This window comes from Microtus pennsylvanicus, chromosome 20 (genome assembly GCF_037038515.1).
Source record: "Microtus pennsylvanicus isolate mMicPen1 chromosome 20, mMicPen1.hap1, whole genome shotgun sequence".
NCBI classification, from domain to species: Eukaryota; Metazoa; Chordata; class Mammalia; order Rodentia; family Cricetidae; genus Microtus; species Microtus pennsylvanicus.
Window position 1 is genome coordinate 17,242,581 of NC_134598.1, and position 19,281 is coordinate 17,261,861.

At 40.5% G+C, this 19,281-nt stretch overlaps 1 protein-coding gene across 1 annotated transcript in view; it reads left to right on the forward strand.

The window, feature by feature from the left end:
• Zdhhc17 (zDHHC palmitoyltransferase 17) overlaps nt 1–19,281 on the forward strand; it is a 67,804-nt gene that overhangs the window by 1,006 nt on the left and 47,517 nt on the right. The gene's annotated exons all lie outside the window — the stretch shown is intronic.

The following is a 19,281-nucleotide window of genomic DNA, read 5'->3' on the forward strand; positions in this document are numbered from 1 at the left end:
TACTTCCCAGTGTGTGGCCGAGTTTGTGTTTAGTTAAGACCTGGAAGCAGTTCTGTACGCTTTCGGCTTGTTAGCCGGGCATGGTGAGATGCGGGGTGGGGGGTGGGGGGGAAGGCAGGAAAGAGGAGCACAGCTCCCCGCAGAACTCAGGTCGTGCTTTGAGGTTGAGTTTTGTGCACACATCTGCGGTGTTCACTACAGGGCGAACCAAGGTGGTTCCTTTGCGTGAAATTGATTTTCTTTTTGGATTTTTTTGTACCTTGCGAAAATTGTGAATAACGGGGACCACTGTCTCATGTGCTCATTCTGCGTCATCGGTCATCGGCTCATTCATAAGTTTATTACACACACACACACAAAACACACAACAAAACACACATACACAAAACTAGATTTTCTTAGAAATGTATGCCTGGACAAGTCTCATTAGAAAAAATTATTATGCAATAGGAGTAAACTTTTTACAAAATTGAAGTGGGAGAGCCTGGAAGGATGGCTCAGTGGTTGAGGACCCGGGTTCAATTCTTAGCACCCACATGACAGCTCATGCCTGTCTCTAACTCCAGTTCCTGGGGATCCTCACACAGACATCCACGCAGGCAAAAGACATAAGGTACACATAAAGTAAAAATAAATAAATCGTTAAAAAATGGAAGTGGTAAAATCTTAGAATTGGCATTAGAGACATTTCTTTTGGTTTGCACTCAAGCCCTAAAAATATGTCCAGAAAGTTTTCCGACGTTGTGCTGTAAGTGTGGTTAAGGAATATTTCTATTCATCTGTTCTTGAGGGTGTATTTCAAGCACTTCAAGTGTTTTATATATTTTAGAGTCCGGTGACAGGGCAGTGGTTTGGAGGCGGAGAGAGGGGAATGAGGAGTTGAAAATTAACCTTAACAGTTGAGGCCAACTTGGGCTAACTGATACCCTATCTCCAAACCAGACTATAAACAAACAAAACAACAGGCTTTTTGCCTCGTAAACGTGTCTTTTTTTTTCTTCCCTAAACAAGATTTTGCAGGGTGTGGCAGTTCACTCCTAGTACTTGGGAGGCAGAGTCAGGAATGTCTCTGAGTTTGAAGTCAGACAGGTCTACATAGCAAGTTCCAGGCGGTCCAGGGGCTATATAGTGAGAACGTGTCTCAGAAACTTTTTTTTTTAAACTTGAGCCTAGAGATTGCTCAGTAGGATAGAGAGCTTGAAGTTTAGGTGTCATCAGTTTGTTATTTAATAGATGCTATATTGCTAGAAAGTCAACTTCCCTCTTGCTCAGTTTAAATTGCTATGGTATATATTTCTTTTAACCAGTAAACACAAGGCCTAGTAGTTTCAATTCTGGAATACTGGGGACTGACTGAAGAGGTTATTTTCTGTGGTTAGTTTCTCGCACCTGCTGTAGATCTGGTGTTCTGAGCCTCACAGTGTGGTAGCAGAACAGGGCATGCTGTTTCTCTTGAGTTTGTGAAATTGGGATGATGATGATGACAACACTTAGCTGATGGGCTGTTGAGGAGGCTAAATGAGATAATGGAGAACACAGGCTCTTGGGTCAGAGTGACTGGGGATTACAGGTCTGCTGCTTCTGTTTTATTTCCTCCTCCTCTTTCTGCTGTTCCTCTTCAGGTAGGGTGTCTTGTAACCTACTCTCTACCCAAGGTAACAAAGAATGACCTGAGTTCTGGCCCTCACACCCTGGACTGTGCTCGTTGTGTGCCTTTAAGTGTGCTCTCTACACTAGGCGAGCACTCTGACAGTGGAACCTCATTCCCAGGCCTAGATTCCAATTTGGAATCCTCCGCAATTAAATGCTATGAAGTAAAAATTTGTTTAAGCCTCTATTTGTGCATCAGAAAATATCACAAAATGGTTTCTAAGTATTTGTTAAATAGATGAGTTATTTGTAGGCTAGAGAGTTTAGCTGTTGCCAAACATGGTAGAACACAGCTATAATACAAATGCATGAAGAACTGAAGCAGGAGGATTGTGAGCTCCCCACTAGCCAGAGCTACAAGGCAAGACTGTCCCAGCCACTTTAGAAAGACTCTAGATAGACTCAGCTTTTGCCAAATTACCAATTTCTATGTAAACTGCCCATGTCAAAACCTTTTTTAGACAAATATGGACAATGAAATATTTTAGGTTTTTTTTTATAAGAAAATCTTAACTTTTTAGATGAAACACCATTTGTTTAGTGAGTCAAGTAAATACTTGTTTACCAGATTTGGACCAGGTGTGGCCCTGAATTCAGAATTGTGTGTGTTTAAATCAAGAAGAGGCACTGTCATCATGGTCAAATTGTATTTACCTCATTTGTAAAGTCGGGTTGCTATTACCTACCTTTTAGAGTCCTTGTGAGCATGAGTCTTAGGCAAGCTACTGTTTGGAAAGCAGCCGTCACACATTTGGACTGACCCGCAAACCTTCTGAAGGCCATGAATACAACACAGTGTCTACTGAAAGGGAAGTTGATATCACCACTGCTCTGTTGAAATAGGCGATAATTCATTTTATCACAGAGGAAGAATTAGAGGATATTTGGAACTAGATAAACTGCCCATCCGTGGATTAGGGCTGGTCCTGGGTCAGTAACCCCGAGTTAGTAGATGCTTAACTGCTCCTAATTTCTTTGCTTTGCAGATAAAGAGACTAGCCTAGATGATCCCCAAGATCTCATTGAACTCTGGTGTTCTGATTGAAGTTGTGATTTTTTTTTTCAGGGTAATCAACTTGAACATCTCATTGTTGTACACACAACACTGTTTTAGATCATGTGAGTTAAAATAAAGTGAAATGTACTGTTTTCCAGAAAGTAATAGTCTAGTAGGGAATATACATGTCTATGAAACACTCTGTGGATCCAAGTCAGTGCTGAATGGAGTAGAAGAGCCTGCTAGCAGTGTCAGGTCCCCGTCACTCAGAATAGCTGCTGTAAGACTGGGAAAGGGACAGGGAGCCTGTGCTGGTCTGCAGTCCAGCTTCTCCTGATTCATAGTAGCCTCAAACCAGCTGAGCGCTTCAGCAGACGATCACAAACCCTTTCTGCCTGCAGATCCCAGGAGCTCAGCACCTAGATGATCTGGGTTACTGCTTTCCTCCCTCGTCTTCCCCCAACCCACATAATGTGTGTGCTTTTTAAGTGGTGATGCTTAATTTTATATTTGTTTTTAATACATTTTTTTCTCATGACTTGTCGTGGTTGACTGTTGAAATAAAGCATCTGCTGCCTTTACAGGTTTTCTTCTTAAAGGGTCCTTTCAGGCCTTAGCGATGACTCTGCTGTTTTCATTTGTGCTTTTCATCCTATTATGTATGCATTTAGAGATACATTGTTTATGTGTATAAGTTAATGTCTTGTTTTAAACAATACAGGAAATTTCTTTCAAAGTTGTTTTCTTCTGTTAGGTTATTGGCAGCTCTGTCATCACATTCGGGTTTGCAGACATTAGGTAGGACGTCTTTTTCCTTTTTAGCCTTTTTTTTTTTTTTAAATGGGGTGTAGTGGCACACGCCTTTAATCCTAGCACTTGTAGGCAGAGGCAGATGGATCTCTTGAGTTTGAGGCCAGTCTGGTCTACAAAGTAAATTTCAGGACAGCCAGGGTTATGCAGAGAAACCCTGTTTCAAAAAACAAACAAGGGGGCTGGAGAGATGGCTCAGAGGTTAAGAACATTGCCTGTTCTTCCAAAGGTTCTGAGTTCAAATCCCAGCAACCACATGGTGGCTCACAACCATCTGTAATGAGGTCTGGTGCCCTCTTCTGGCCTGCAGACAGAATATTGTATACATAATAAATAAATAAATAAATAAATATTAAAAAAAAACAAAAAACAAACAAACAAACAATGCTTATTTTTATTATGTATTTATGTGCATGTGTTTGTGTGTGTGCGCATGCTTATGGAGGCCAGGTGAGTGCAGCAGAGCCCTTGAGTTAGACTGAGCTATCCCATGTGGGTGCTGGGAACTGAGCGTGGATCCTCTGCAAGAACTGCAGGTGCTCTCAACCGAGCTGCCTTTCCTGTAACCACTGTTATAAACTCAGATGACGGGGCCACGTCTCACCAACCTCTTGATTTAGAAGATGATACACAGAAACTCCCAGGAAATTTATGTTAAAGAACATTTCAACATATTGAAAGCTCTTAACTCTTAACCTCTCATATCTTAACTTTATCATAACTTCATGGGGGAAGACATGGGTTAGATGAAGACTATGCATATGTTTAAATCGGAAGGACAGCTTTGTCACAGGAAACCTGCTTCCATACAGAGTTCTCTAAAATAGGGGTTTATGTTATATTTATTTTGAAAAAGTTCCAAGGGGATTCTTACAAGTACCCCTTCATTTTATCCTCCCCTCTTCAATACTCGTTTTGCTGTATGGGTAAAATCGTATACAGGAAGAGAAGGGTACTAATTTGACATGTAATGTGTGAGACATTATGTCAAGTTCTTTTAATGTTATCGTCTCCGTGTGATACATAATAACAATAATTGCTAACACTGACATATGATAATGAGCTAAACATTATTCTAAACTTTTTACATATGTGTTTATTTTCACTGCTTTTGTGTGTCTATTTTACAGAGAGATAATTGATGTATTTGGAAGTCTTACCTGCTGGTAAAATGGCAGAACTACATATAAATCACGGTTGCCTTGCCCATGTGTTTATATCATACTTAAATGTCTTAGAAATGACAGTTACAAAGTTGGTTGTGGTTTGGTAGGCAAATGCCTTTGACTATGTTGTTTTAAATCTTTTATTCACTCATTCATTTATGTATTTACTTTTAGCTATTTTAGGTTTGGTTTAAGCTATATCCTATAAAATTGAGCAGGAAGTACAGGGAACTCCCATATCCCTTTTGTCCCCACTACTTTATAATTTTCTCCATTGTCAGCATACAGCAACAGAGGGGTCCATTTGATAATGTTTCAGCTAATGTTATGAGTCATTGTCACTCAGAGTCCATACTTCTCACTCTTGGGGTTGTACAGCCTCTGGATTTTAACAGATGTGTGCTGACCATTATAGAAGACTCCCTAAATTTTTTTACTTACTGTGAAGCAAAAGTCACATTAAGTAGAAACCATACTTCAGATTTTGTTCCCTGGGCAACAGTGTGTTGTGATGCTGTTTGTAGCTATGACCCTGGTCAGGCTGGGCGTGGTAGCTCACATCTTCTGTAAGCCCAGAACTCTGTGGGATGGCAAATGATTATTGAAAATTTGAGACCAGCCTGAGTTATATATATGTTCTAAGCCAGGTTAGCTTACATAAGATCTTGTCTCAATTCTTGAAAAATGGAATACTATTCAGCTCTAAAGGAAAATATAGCAAAATTAGGAGGAAAATTGATAGACTAATATATAATAATTAAGTTCATACAATCTCAGGAAAAATGTATATTCTCTCCCAAAGGCAGGATCTAGACAACAATAAAGGTATATATGTAAACAAGTGTGCTTTTGGATACAGTACACCATGTAGAAATGAGAGCAAGAAAGGCTAAATAAAGGCTTGAGGAAGGAGTGAGTGCGGGTAATAAACATGAGTTATGAAAGTATATAAAGCTGATTGTTTTTTGTGAAGTCTGTTCAGATTTTTTATTTTTGGTGATAGATTTCTGCATAAAAATATATTTGATAACAAAAGTACCAAATCCAATATAAAACAACACAACTTTCATAGAATGACTACTCTAAGTGTATATCTATTGACTGAGTCTGGTTAACGGTGTGTGATTTTTTTTTGTTGTTGTTGTTGTTGGTGGTGTTTTGTATTTTTCTGAGACAGGGTCTTACTTTGTAGCCCTGGCTGTTCTGGAACTCACTGTGTAAGCAAGCTGGCCTCAAACTCACAGAGATTGGCCTGCTTTTGCCTCTGCCTCTCCAGTGCTGGGATTAAAGGCATGCATCACTACACCCAGCTAGCTTGTGTTGTTTTTATTTGGAAGTTTTTTACAATAAAGGCAACCAATATGCTGTATTTGGTTTATTGAGGGGAGGTACTCAGACGTATATGTATGCATGCATATGTGGAGAACAGAGGACCTTAAGTGTTGTTCTCAGGAACTGTCCACCTCGTTTCCTGAGAAGGGATCTCATTGACATGAGATCAGTAATTAGGCTAGGCTGCCTGGCTGAAACACTCCAGGAATTTTCCTGTCCGTGTCTCCCCAGTGCTACGCTTTTATGTGGGTCTGGAGATCTGAACTCAGGTCTTTGAGCATTCCCAGCCCTTACTGCATTTTTCAACTTGTGATGCTGTTGAGTTTAAAAGAACATGGATACTTATGACCCAAATTCAGGTTTTCTTTCTTATACAGCAAAGGCTTGACTAACCGAGCCATCTTCCAGCCCTGTATAACACAGTTAAACTTACAAAATTATAGAAATGGAGAATAAACCCATGGTGCTGGTTTAACTTATAGTTACTTGAGGCTTGATCATTTTGAAGAGTCCTGCATCATTGTGTGCATATCTGATAGAAAGATTTTTTGCCAAACTACATTCTTGTATGTAAAACATCATATCCATTGCTAGAAACTCTGTTCTTGGGCAAATTATTCTTACTTTGGGTGCCTTGATTTTCTTTCCTGAAAAATGAGAATAATAGAAAACATATGTTTTAAGGGCTTCTGATGAAATTGAATGAGTTGGGTACTAAGTGCTGTAGGCTTAGCATTTCCAAACTCTGAAATTGAGATTTGTGTTTTGCAGTGAATGGTGCTGTTTTCTTTGGTTATGTAGTAAAAGGCTAGTTGTCAGCCCTAGTCCATGGGCTGTCGTTCCTTGTTCCTGACAGCATAATGTACACCTACAGCCCCTCATTTCAGCCAACAACCCACTGAAAGGGTGTTTGAGAACGGAGGATTCTCGGCTGTGCTCAAACTATAGCTAAGTTCTAGTAAGAGCAAGACAACTGCAGCATTGGCACATGTGGACTGTAGCTTGGAAGAAGAGCCCGGGGCAGTAAGTCTTCAGAAAATGCCCTAGTCCCTTGTTTTTGGTGGCTTCTAAGTGTTAAACAGTGCAGGAGAGGAGAGCAGACATTGACCCTGAAGACTTAGTAATACAGTAACCAATTGCACTTTACAGTGGGAACCTCTTTGATTCTTTGAAACTATCTGTTCCAAAGGAAACTCCACTCCCCAATTTCTGTCAGGTAGAAAAAGCCAGCATTCCTCAGGGAACTTGTGAAGCTGGTTGGTTCCCTTCAACAATCACTCCAACAGATGGCTGTCTATAGTGCCTGTTAGCATACCAAACCATGTGCTAACCTTCAGGTACCTTCCATAAGACAAGTAGGTAACTCTTCTCACCTTCTCCTGACTGTTTTCAACACCTCCAGCTCTTGAGCTTCTTCTTCCCCCACCCCCAGGCTCCTCATTTCCCTTATAACCTGTAACCCTGCTCTTGTTCCTCTCTCTGGCGCCTCATTCCCCGCCTCCATGGCCAAGTCCTGACTACTACTTTCTCTCCCTGCTGTGAACTCTTCCAGAGGCCTTTGGCTGTTCTCTGCCTCTTATCTTCCATCAAGACCTTCCCCTCTGCAGTACCTTGGAGCAGTCCTGTCCTCAGTTTATAGTCTCCAAATAAAGTTTAGAATAGCACCTAGGAAGTAAAATTAGCTGTCAACTATCCTTTAACTACTTGCTTTTAAAGGTTTTATTTATCTTTTGGAATTCTGTGTCATTTTAGAATTGAGATGAGGGTTGTGCACGAATGCAGGTGTGTCAGAACCCTGGCGCTGGAGCTACAGGACTTGAGAGTTTCCTTACTGAGGCACTGCGAGCAGGGTTCTCTGTTAGAGCACTGATGGCTCACCTCTAGCCTGTGCAATTAGTTTCCTATGCATTCTAAGATGAGTGCACATGGATGAGAATCTTGCTTTTTTGTTTTTGTTTTTTACTTTGAGATTTTGTTTGTTCGTGAATCTTCCCTGAAATTGTAAATACTCATGGCTCTTCAGTGTTTTGTAGGCCCAATTATGAATAAGGTGTAAACATTGAATTCTTTGGAACATTTGAATATGATAATATATAGATAAACAGGATCTTGTTTACTTAGAAAATTAACTAACTTGATTTAAAAATTTCCATTGTTTAATTTTTTTTGTGTGTGTGAAACTAAGTCTCATTTAAGTCAGGCTAGCCTTGAATTTGTGGTGTTACTGAGGATGACCTTGACCTTTTGATTGTTTTGCTTTGCAAAGTGCTGAGAGTACAGGTGCTCCACCACCCGTCATTTATTTCTGATTGAACCCAGGGCTTCATGCATATCAGGCAAGCCCTCTATCAACTGAGCGACGTCCCCTCTTGTGTGTGTGTGTGTGTGTGTGTGTGTGTGTGTGTGTTTGTGTGTCTTATTGAATGTAGTCCAAGAAAAGGAGCATAATTCTGGGGAAAAATGGAACCGCCTAGAGCCTAGCAGTATAACACAGCTGACTCAATATGAACTTAAGCTTTTTGAATGATCTATCCTAACATGCGATCCGTTCTGTTTGATTGGATAGCATATGGATATTCAAGATATGAAAAATTTAAACCACAACTTTTTTAAGCATTAAGAATTAATGACATAATTATTGTCAAAAGTGTTAACTGGTATGAAGGGTGTGTAGTAGGAGTCCCCAGCAGACGCATGCTCTTCTCTGCAGAGATAATACCATTACTACTGTGCAGTGTGCTGCGAAGCTCTTTTGGGCAGATACAAATATTCCAGGCACACTCTTACATAATTTTCTTGTTAACATGTAAGTAGTATAATACGTTTTAAAATTTGTAGTGTTTTTCTAAATGCTGTTTGGGCATAGTTCTATTTCAGAGTAAAATAATCTCACTTTTTTGTGGTGTTTAGACCTGTATTTTTACATGCAGTAGCCCCTGGGTATGGGACTGTTTGAAATAAATAAAGTAAAAATTCAAATTTTAGCCATAAAATATGTCACCTGCACCACGGGACGGTTTGTGAGTCGGGCAAGGAGCTGGAGATTGAAACACACACAGAGAGACAGGCAGGCAGGCAGGCAGACACTGCCTTGAAACAGGAATGTTCTTTTTATTGTATTCCAGGGCAACTTATATAGGGCTCTCCTTGAATAATGGCCATGCCCTAGCTCTTGGGATTTTTCAGCTGCAAGCCCATCAGAAACCACTCCCCTGCCACCAGGAACTCATGAGGGTTTTGTGCCCAGAGCAGCTGCAAGCACAGGAAAACAATTTGTTTACTCCGGTAGGCAGGGGTCATAGAAATTCAGGGTCTGAGGGTCTGCAGTCCCCAACAATAAAACTGAAAACTTGAGTATGTATTAGTTTTATGTGGCTAGCAGCTATTCCTTGGCAGTACAGAATTAAGGGCTGTGTCTTAATAATAGCACAGATTCTGTTGGACAACATCCACCTATATAGATTTTCTACACTTTCTACATCTTTCAGAAACATCTTCTGGGGGCTGGAGAGATTGCTTAGTTGGTAAAACTTTGCTGTGTGTGCAAGGATGAAGACCTGAGTTTACTCCTTGGCACCCGTGTACAAGTTGGGCTCAGTGGTATGTAAGTGTAACTGAGCGTGGGAATCAGAAATAGGATTCCCAGAGCTTGCCAGTCCGGCCAGTCAGTCTAGCCACATGGTGAGCTCCAGGTCAGAGAGAGATTGTTTCAGAAAGTAATGTGGAGGGGCTGGAGGCATGACTCAGTGGTTAAGAGCAGTTACTGCTCTTCCAGAAGACCAGAATTCAGTTCCCAACACTTACATTGGGTGGCTCACAATGCCATGTAGCTCTAGTTCCAGGGAATTTGGCACCCTCTTTTGATTTCTTAGGATGCCATACATAAAAATAATAAATCAGAAAGAAAAGATGGAGAGCATTTGAGACAGAACCCGTGTTGTTACCCTTTAGCTGCAAACTATCCACAAGTGTATTACATGAATGCAGTTATGTAGTATGTAGCCATAGAGGATTGATTTGATTTTTTTCACTCACCGTAGTTCTTGGAGATTTGTTGGGTGTTTGTGGTATGCATTCCCTTTTGTTATTGACTGCAGTTTTATAGTATGACTATACCATTTTGTACATACATTATAATTACCTGGGTTGTTTTTAGTTTTCAGTGACTATAAAGAAGGCAACTTTAAATATTGTGGGCATAAATTTGTATAAACATAAGTTTTTAATTATCTGGAGGAAATACCCATGAATGCAGTTACTGGATCACATGATAGTTTTTCATTAACTTTTTAAGAAATCAAGATGTTTTCCATAGTGACAATGCATTTTACACCCCCTCAGCAGTGTAGGGATGCTAGAATCTCTGCATCCTCACAGGTGTGTGATGATGATATTGTATTATTTCATTGTTGTGGCTTCTTTCCAATTTGATCTTGAGATTATTTTTGTGATGAAGTTAAGTTGTCCTCTGTAGGAGAGCCCTTACAGGGATACAGGGTAGTAGAGTTAGAGTCAGGTATATGCCAGGAAAGACATGCATGTATGAAACAGAAACAATTAGTAGTAAGTATGAGAGATTAAAGGGTGAACTGGAAGTAGGAAAGAGAGGAGACACTTTTGATGCCGTTATTAAAGATCATGGATAAGATAGTGTTGACTTCTTGCTGTGGAAGGGCAAGGTTGTGGATTTCCTAGTTAAAAATTTAAAATGATTGAATGTGTGTGCACGATGTGTGTGCGGGTGCATGTGTCAGCACGCGTGTTCAGAGAACAGGGTTTGAATTCCAGTTTCCAGGCTTACCCAGCAAGCACCTCTATCTGCCAAGCCGTCTGCTGACCCCGTTCATGAGTATTTTAAAGCAAACACACATGGATGAGGAGCTTATTTACATGGTATTGACAACTGACCATTACATTTTATCATAGTTAGCAGCTGTGGGTTTGTTTGATTTGGGGTTAGGGAATAAGGAACAAGCTTGCTATATGCAGTCACCCAAGTAGAGAAAGTTTTAACTAGGCCAAAGATGATAAGGTATGATTTGGTTTCAGATATTTTATGTCAACCCTAAAAATAAATGTTGAGGCAGCAATTCTATTAAATTATGACTTTTTTCTGCTCTTTTTTCATGTATGGTTTTGCCCTTGTGTGTGTGTGTGTGTTACTGGTTGTCTTTCTTGATTGTTCTCCACCTTATACATTAATGGTAGTCGTTTGCTAAATCTGGAACTCAATATTCAGCTAACTTTTTGGAGAAAATGCCCCTGTTTCCCAAGGGCCGGGGATTAAAAGGCAGGTTACCATATCCTGCTTTAAGTAAGCAATCACTTTATCTACTGAGCCATTTCTCAGCCTGATCCCTACCTTTTTTCTTAGTGTCTTAGTTAGGGTTTCTATTGCTGTGAAGAGACACCACGACTCTTTTTTGTTGTTTTTATTTTAGTTTTTCAAGACAGGTTTCTCTGTGTAGCTCTGGCTGTCCTGGAACTCACTCTGTAGACCAGACTGGCCTCAAACTCACAGAGATCAATGCTTGCCTCTGCCTCCCTGAGTGCTGGGATTAAAGGCGTGCACTACCACCGCCTGGCCACAGCAACTCTTATAATTGGGATGGCTTATCGTTGTAGAGGTTTGATTCATTATCATCATGGCAGGACATGGTGGCACGCAGGCAGTCGTGGTGCTGGAGAAGGAGCTGAGAGCTATACATTTTGATCTGCAGGCAGCAGGAAGTGAACTGTGTCACTGGTGTAGCTTGTGATGCTCTCCCCTCAGTGCGGGTTTGGGGCTGGTTATGGGCAGCCACACCCTTGGACACTTTTAGCCTATCCTAATATTTATGACGATAAAGCCTTTGCCTGTTAGCCATTTCCTTAGTGTGGGAAGTGGCTAACAGGCAGTGGCTTATGATAGTAAATTATGATATTAAATGATAATTTATTGAATAGTGATATATATTAAACTAATGATATCAGATCCCTTTTCATGTATATTTTCATTCCTGTATCTTTGGTGAAGTGTCTCTTGTCTGCCCTAGTTTACTGGGCTGCTGCTGTAAGATAACAGGCTAGAAGGCTTAAACACAGTGCCCTCCCTCCCAGGTTTGTAGGATAGAAAGCACAGAGCTAGATTAGGCTGTTGATAGGATGCTTTCTCCTGATGTATCTTTCGCTTTCAGATGTCTCTGGTCTCACTGCCTTTTTTAGGCTGTATTTTTTAATATTTAGTTTTATAGTAAGCTTTGAGTTAATTTTATATAATTTGAATTATAAAAACTGGTTTAATCTTTTTATTTATTTATTTTTTTAATTTTTTAAAATTTATTTATTTATTAAAGATTTCTATCTCTTCCCCGCCACCGCCTCCCATTTCCCTCCCCCTCCCCCAATCAAGTCCCCCTCCCTCCTCAGCCCGAAGAGCAATCAGGGTTCCCTGCCCTGTGGGAAGTCCAAGGAACTCCCACCTCCATCCAGTTCTAGTAAGGTGAGCATCCAAACTGCCTAGGCTCCTACAAAGCCAGTACATGCAGTAGGATCAGAAACCCATTGCCATTGTTCTTGAGTTCTCAGTAGTCCTCATTGTCCGCTATGTTCAGCGAGTCCGATTTTATCCCATGCTTTTTCAGACCCAGGCCAGCTGGTCTTGATGAGTTCCCAATAGAACCTCCCCATTGTCTCAGTGTGTGGGTGCACCCCTCGCGGTCCTGAGTTCCTTGCTCGTGCTCTCTCTCCTTCTGCTCCTGATTTGGACCTTGAGATTTCTGTCCGGTGCTCCAATGTGGGTCTCTGTCTCTGTCTCCTTTCATCGCCTGATGAAGGTTAATATTCAGGAGGATGCCTATATGTTTTTCTTTGGGTTCTCCTTATTTAGCTTCTCTAGGATCACTAACTATAGGCTCAATATCCTTTGTTTATGGCTAGAAACCAAATATGAGTGAGTACATCCCATGCTCCTCTTTTTGGGTCTGGCTTACCTCACTCAGGATAGTGTTTTCTATTTCCATCCATTTGCATGCAAAATTCAAGAAGCCCTTGTTTTTTACTGCTGAGTAGTACTCTAATATGTATATATTCCATACTTTCTTCATCCATTCTCCCATTGAAGGGCATCTAGGTTGTTTCCAGGTTCTGGCTAGTACAAACAATGCTGCTATGAACATAGTAGATAGAGCATATATTTTTGTTGTATGATAAGGCCTCTCTTGGGTATATTCCCAAGAGTGGTATTGCTGGATCCAGGGGTAAGTTGATCCCGAATTTCCTGAGAAACCGCCACACTGCTTTCAAAAGTGGTTGCACAAGTTTGCATTCCCACCAGCAATGGGTGAGTGTACCCCTTTCTCCACAACCTCTCCAGCAAAGGCTATCCTTGGTGTTTTTTATTCTAGCCATTCTGACAGGTGTAAGATGGTATCTTAAAGTTATCTTGATTTGCATTTCCCTGATCGCTAAGGAAGTTGAGCATGACCGTAAGTGTCTTTTGGCCATTTGAACTTCTTCTGTTGAGAATTCTCTGTTCAGCTCAGTGTCCCATTTTATAATTGGGTTGATGAGCCTTTTACGGTCTAGTTTCTTGAGTTCTTTATATATTTTGGAGATCAGACCTTTGTCAGTTGCGGGGTTGGTGAAGATCTTCTCCCAGTCAGTGGGTTGTCTTTGTGTCTTAGCGACAGTGTCCTTTGCTTTACAGAAGCTTCTCAGTCTCAGGAGGACCCATTTATTCAATGAGGTCCTTAATGTCTGTGCTGCTGGGGTTATACGTAGGAAGTGGTCTCCTGTTGGTTTGATCTTTTTAATCTTAATTTATGCCTGTGGATACCTATTTCTTTCAGCAAATTCTCTCCTCCACTGAATTGTTTTTATATTGTCAAAAAATAGTTGTGCATATATATGGATTTTTTTTCTGGTGTTTTTTTTTCTATTTCCCAGGTTTCTAAACTAAACTATCACTGTTTTTGGTAACTTTTGCTGTATGATTATTCCTAAAAACGACTTAGAAAATAACAGTTGCCTTCTTATATAAATAACGTTACTGTAGCCACAAAGACTCTGGGGCAATCTTGGTAGAAACTGTATGATAAACTTGGGGAGAATGGGCATCTTTATGATGGATATTCTAGTCGATGTATATGTTTATATGTCTGTTTATCCAGATTTTAATTCTTTCATGAGTTTTTAACTTAAAATGCTACATATATCTGGCTATACTGACTTGAGTCCCTCCTTCACTGGCATTTCTTTTTTCTTGTGCGTCTTCAGTTCTTGGCTTTACCATACCATTTCTACTAGTGAAAAAAATTTCCAGTTTTGAAAGCAAACCAAACACTGTTATTTTTCTTAGATCTATTTTTAGGTTCACGTTTGCTCTTATTTGTAACAAAACTTCCCTAAAAGAGTTGTAGGCATTCTTTGTCTATAATTCCCTCTGTCCATCCATCTCAAACCATTTCCAGTCAGGCACAGGCCCCTTTGTCGGAATAATCTGACCTCAGTGGTGCTGAGTCCCAGGCCACCCTTCCTGTAGCGTGATGTTTGCTTTGTAAGCTCTCTTCATTTTGCTGCAGGGAAATAGGAACCAAAATGGTAGGTTTGGGTGTTTCTTAGTCTCGCCAAATGAAGAAGTCTGATCAATCTCAGTATAGCGGAAAGAAAACAGTTGGGTTGTTGGTGAAGAGTATAAATTGGTACTACTACCCTGGAATGCAATTTAATGATGACGTTCAAGAAACTGAATCATTTTATCTGTAAGTGTTCTCCTAATCTGATAAAAAAATTTAGCATAACATCAAGAAAAATAAACTGTGCCCAGTAGGGCCATGTGTTTTGCGTGATTTACCCTTGAGTGAAGGAGAGCTGTCAGTGCTGACACAGGGCAGAAAGCTCGTGCTACTTTTCCGTGAGAGATACACTCCTCTGATAGGCCTGTGGAGAATAGGGTGTTCAGGACAACTTTTCTCTGCTCTCAGCTTGATTTTTGTTTTGTTTTTTTTTGTTTGTTTATTTATTTATTTATTATGTATACAATATTCTGTCTGTGTGTATGTCTGCAGGCCAGAAGAGGGCACCAGACCTCATTCCAGATGGTTGTGAGCCACCATGTGGTTGCGGGGAATTGAACTCAGGACCTTTGGAAGAGCAGGCAATGCTCTTAACCGCTGAGCCATCTCTCCAGCCCCCATCTCAGCTGTATTTTTTGGAGCAAAAGCACTGAGAACAAGATCTGATAAAGCTTCTTGGATTTTAAAGGGAGAGGCTGTGATACTGAATTTGCTAGGAAAGCCTGCACTTGAATATCTCCATAGCTATTCAGTAACTGAGAGAAAACTGCACAGTGCCAACTCTGCACCTTGGACTTTGTCTCTTCTCTAACCTTGTTTATCCTCTGGTCAACAGGAGTCCCCAGCCCCCACAATAGTGGAAGCAATAACTCTTACCGCTGAAGGAATGTTTTTTGCAGAGCTGACATTCTTGCTTTTAGCAAGCAAGCACAGTGATTCTGGGTTTCTGAACCAGAAGCCTAAAATAATAAATTTATGTTGCTTTAAGCCATTGGTTTGTTAGAGATAACAAACCGACATAATTCCTCCACACAGTGCTTAATGATTTGTTTGTATAGTAATGGGAGCTCAGGTGCTGTCTAGGTGCCCGAGGGAAACAAGGGGAAAGGGAAAGTGATATTTGAATAGTGTGAGTTGAAGGGTTTAAAAGTTGCCTAAGCCCAGAACTGTTTCTAAGTAGGATGACTAGCATGAGCTAAGATAGAAGAGCAAGGATTTGAAAGTACACAGCATACAAATGTATAGGAGGAGAATGGTAAATACAATTGAAAAGCGTCAGCTGGGACAGGTTCATGGAGGATTTTATATGATTGTTAAAATGTCATAGGGGAGGAGTCTGGACAGAATGAGAGGGTGTTATGAGGGGGTTCAGAGAAAGGAGCCAGTGAGGATTGGTTTAGAGAAAAGCATTTTGAGGGCTGGAGAGATGGCTCAGTGGTTAAGAGCATTGTCTGCTCTTCCAAAGGTCCTGAGTTCAATTCCCGGCAACCACATGGTGGCTCACAACCATCTGTAAAGAGGTCTGGCGTCCTCTTCTGGCCTTCAGGCATACACACAGACAGAATATTGCATACATAATAAATAAATAAATAAATATTTAAAAAAAAGAAAAAGAAAAGCATTTTGAGCTTTGGGATCAAGAGTCGAGGTGGAATGAGTTTTCTAGCTAGGATGTTCCAGAAGGTAGAAATAAATGGCTTTTAGGGAACAAGAAAGCCTAGGAATGTAGCTGAGTGGTAGAATGTTTGTTCTACACAAAGAGGACACCACTAGTGTCCTCCCCCATCGGACAGGAAGGAAAGGACTAGCTTGTGGGGGTTGGCAGAATCAGGAGGTGCTTGTGCATCAGTTGGGAGGATTAGTTGTGTATCTAATCCTGTTATTTCTTGCATAAGCCTTGCTGATTGAACTCTGCTGCATATTGAACTAGATGCATAATGCCTTTTGTAATTCTCAGAGAAGTGAGTTTTACATTCTTCTAAGAAATTTTTCATAATAAGCATTTTAACCATTTCTGCACCACTCTGATGACATTTTCCTGAGTTTAAATAGCAGTGTTTGCCTGAATATAACTCTTAAGTTTTCAAAGAGAAGACAGCTTTTAATGCTTAAAAGGTACTTTCTCAGAGTCTTTCAGAATCATGTTGTATCTGACCCAGTGTTTTTGAACCTGTTGGAAATATGTTGAGGAGTTGAGTTAGGATGCTGGCGAGTGCTGTTGGTCAAGGAGGAAAAGAAGCTTCCAAGATCATTTCCATCCAACGAGCTGTATTAAAAGAATGCTGTTCAGATTCTTGAGTTAGGAGGTAAAACTGATAATTACTCTCAAGTGAAAAGCCAAAACACAGCTCTCACCTGAAAAGGGAGTAAGAAATAATTTTAGATCTAAGCATGGCCAGGGAACACAAATCCCCCAGACACCGTGTTCTAAAATGTAACAAACTTCACCAAGTTTTTATAGAACTAGAACAGAGAGTTATAACTCCAGACTTCTTTTCAAGATGTCAGTGGAAGCGTCAAGAAAGTGGGTTCAACATAGCAGGGATGTCTTTCCCATAGACATGCTATCTGATGTCATTCTTAGTTTGGGGATTGATGAAAAGAAACTAGGGTCTATTCATACAATCCAGAAGGCTTACCTGATAGTTAGAAGGTGTTAGGCTTTGTAGAGAATTACGTTGTATGTAGCTATTTAGGGAGCTAAGCTAGTCCAAGATAATTTGTCTGTGGACCTGCAACATTCTTACGCTACACATCATTGATAAGAATCAGTCTTGTAAAATGTTTAGCATAGGTGACTTGATCCATGAAAATGAGAAAACAATTCCATGTATTTTTAAGAAATTAATTTGTACTTTAGACTATTTAAAGAGACATTATTCTAAAGTAATTTTTATATATGGCCACATATAAGAAATCTGTAAATATAAATTAGCCAAAGTATATTGTGGTTACAACCATCACTAAAATATAATTAAGATTTATAGAGATCTATTTGTATAGTATTTCCCCAAATAAATAGCTCTCATGTTTCTGATAATAGGATAAACTAGACTTGCTGCAGTCTCAACCCTAAACTGATAACAGCATCAGTGTTACCGGTTCATGTAGCATGCACATTATGGGTAAGCAGTGGCTGCTGTCAGACCCAGAATGACTGTTTTTACTCTAAAAGGACTGCCGGTGTCTGTGACACAGAAAGTAAGAGTGAAGTGTATATTCTTCGTTCATATTCAGTTAAAAATAAAAGCCTGTCACTTACTCAGACTTCTTTCAAATGGCCAGGGTTGTACAATCTTACTGTGTGCCTGAGAAAGAATATTTGGTCAATAGCATTAATAATTGCAGTTGTATTTAAATATAAAAATTGAGAGCAGATTAATGTGTGTAACTATTAATCGTATAATGTGAGAAACACACTGAAGCCACCAATTAGCGATACTAAAAATGGGATTGACATCTTTAAGTAAGAAAATGAGTTATATCTAATATTGTGTATACAGATCTAATTCAGACATGTTAAATGAATCTCAGGACTCTAGTAGAATAAAGTCCTCATACTCCAAAGAATGTTAATAGGAAACTCTCAAAAATAATGCAATAGAAAAATACTTCTTTTTTCTTTCTTTCTTTTTTTTTGGGGGGGGGGCTGTCCTGGGACTGACTTGCAGACCAATCTGGCCTCAAACTCAACAGAGATCCACCTTCCTCTGCCTCTGTGCTGGGATTAAAAGCATGTAAACTGTTACTTTAAATAGGGAAGAATTTAAAAATAATATCCAGTACCATGGAAAGGTAGTTAATAATGTATTGTTGATGGGATTGCAAATATTGTCCTTCCATACCCTCTTCAAGAAATGAAGAAATGTTAAATGAGTGGAAGCTTTTCTGTTTGTTTTCTGTTGTTTTGCTTTTCTGCGACAGGATCTTTCTAGTGTCTGGTTTTGGCTGTCCTGGAGCTTATTATGTAGACCAGGCTGGTCTCATGGTCACAGAGATTCACTTGCCTCCCCCACTCCCCCCACCCCGTGTTGGAACTAAAGTGTTTTCAATATGAGAAAAGAAAAAAAATCCCTTCCATTCTTTTATTTTCTTTAAGGCCACCAGTATAGATGCACATGGTGGCACATGTCTGTGATGGGAGCTCTTGGGAGTTAGAGGCAGGAGGATTGTGATTTTTAGGTCAGTCTGGGTTACCTGGTGAGACCCTGTCTTAGAAAAAGAGCACCAGTGTCATGCTCTGCTGTACAGTCCTCAAAGATACGTGTTCCTGCCCTGTCATACTTCAAAGTCTAGCTGTGAGGGGAATATGTGGAAAAGGAGTTCAGACAGAGCATAGACAATGCAGTGTGTGAGTGTGTGGAGTGTCCAGGGAGGTAACGCTGCAGTGCATTGCAGTGTGTCAGTGTGTGGAGTGTCCAGGGAGGTAACGCTGCAGTGCATTGTGGTGTGTCTGTGTGGAGTGTCCAGGGAGGTAACGCTGCAGTGCATTGCAGTGTGTGAGTGTGGAGTGTCCAGGGAGGTAACGCTGCAGTGCATTGTGGTGTGTCTGTGTGTGGAGTGTCCAGGGAGGTAACGCTGCAGTGCATTGCAGTGTGTGAGTGTGGAGTGTCCAGGGAGGTAACACTGCAGTGCATTGTGGTGTGTCAGTGTGGAGTGTCCAGGGAGGTAACACTGCAGTGCATTGCGGTGTGTCTGTGTGTGGAGTGTCCAGGGAGGTAACACTGCAGTGCATTGCGGTGTGTCTGTGTGTGGAGTGTCCAGGGAGGTA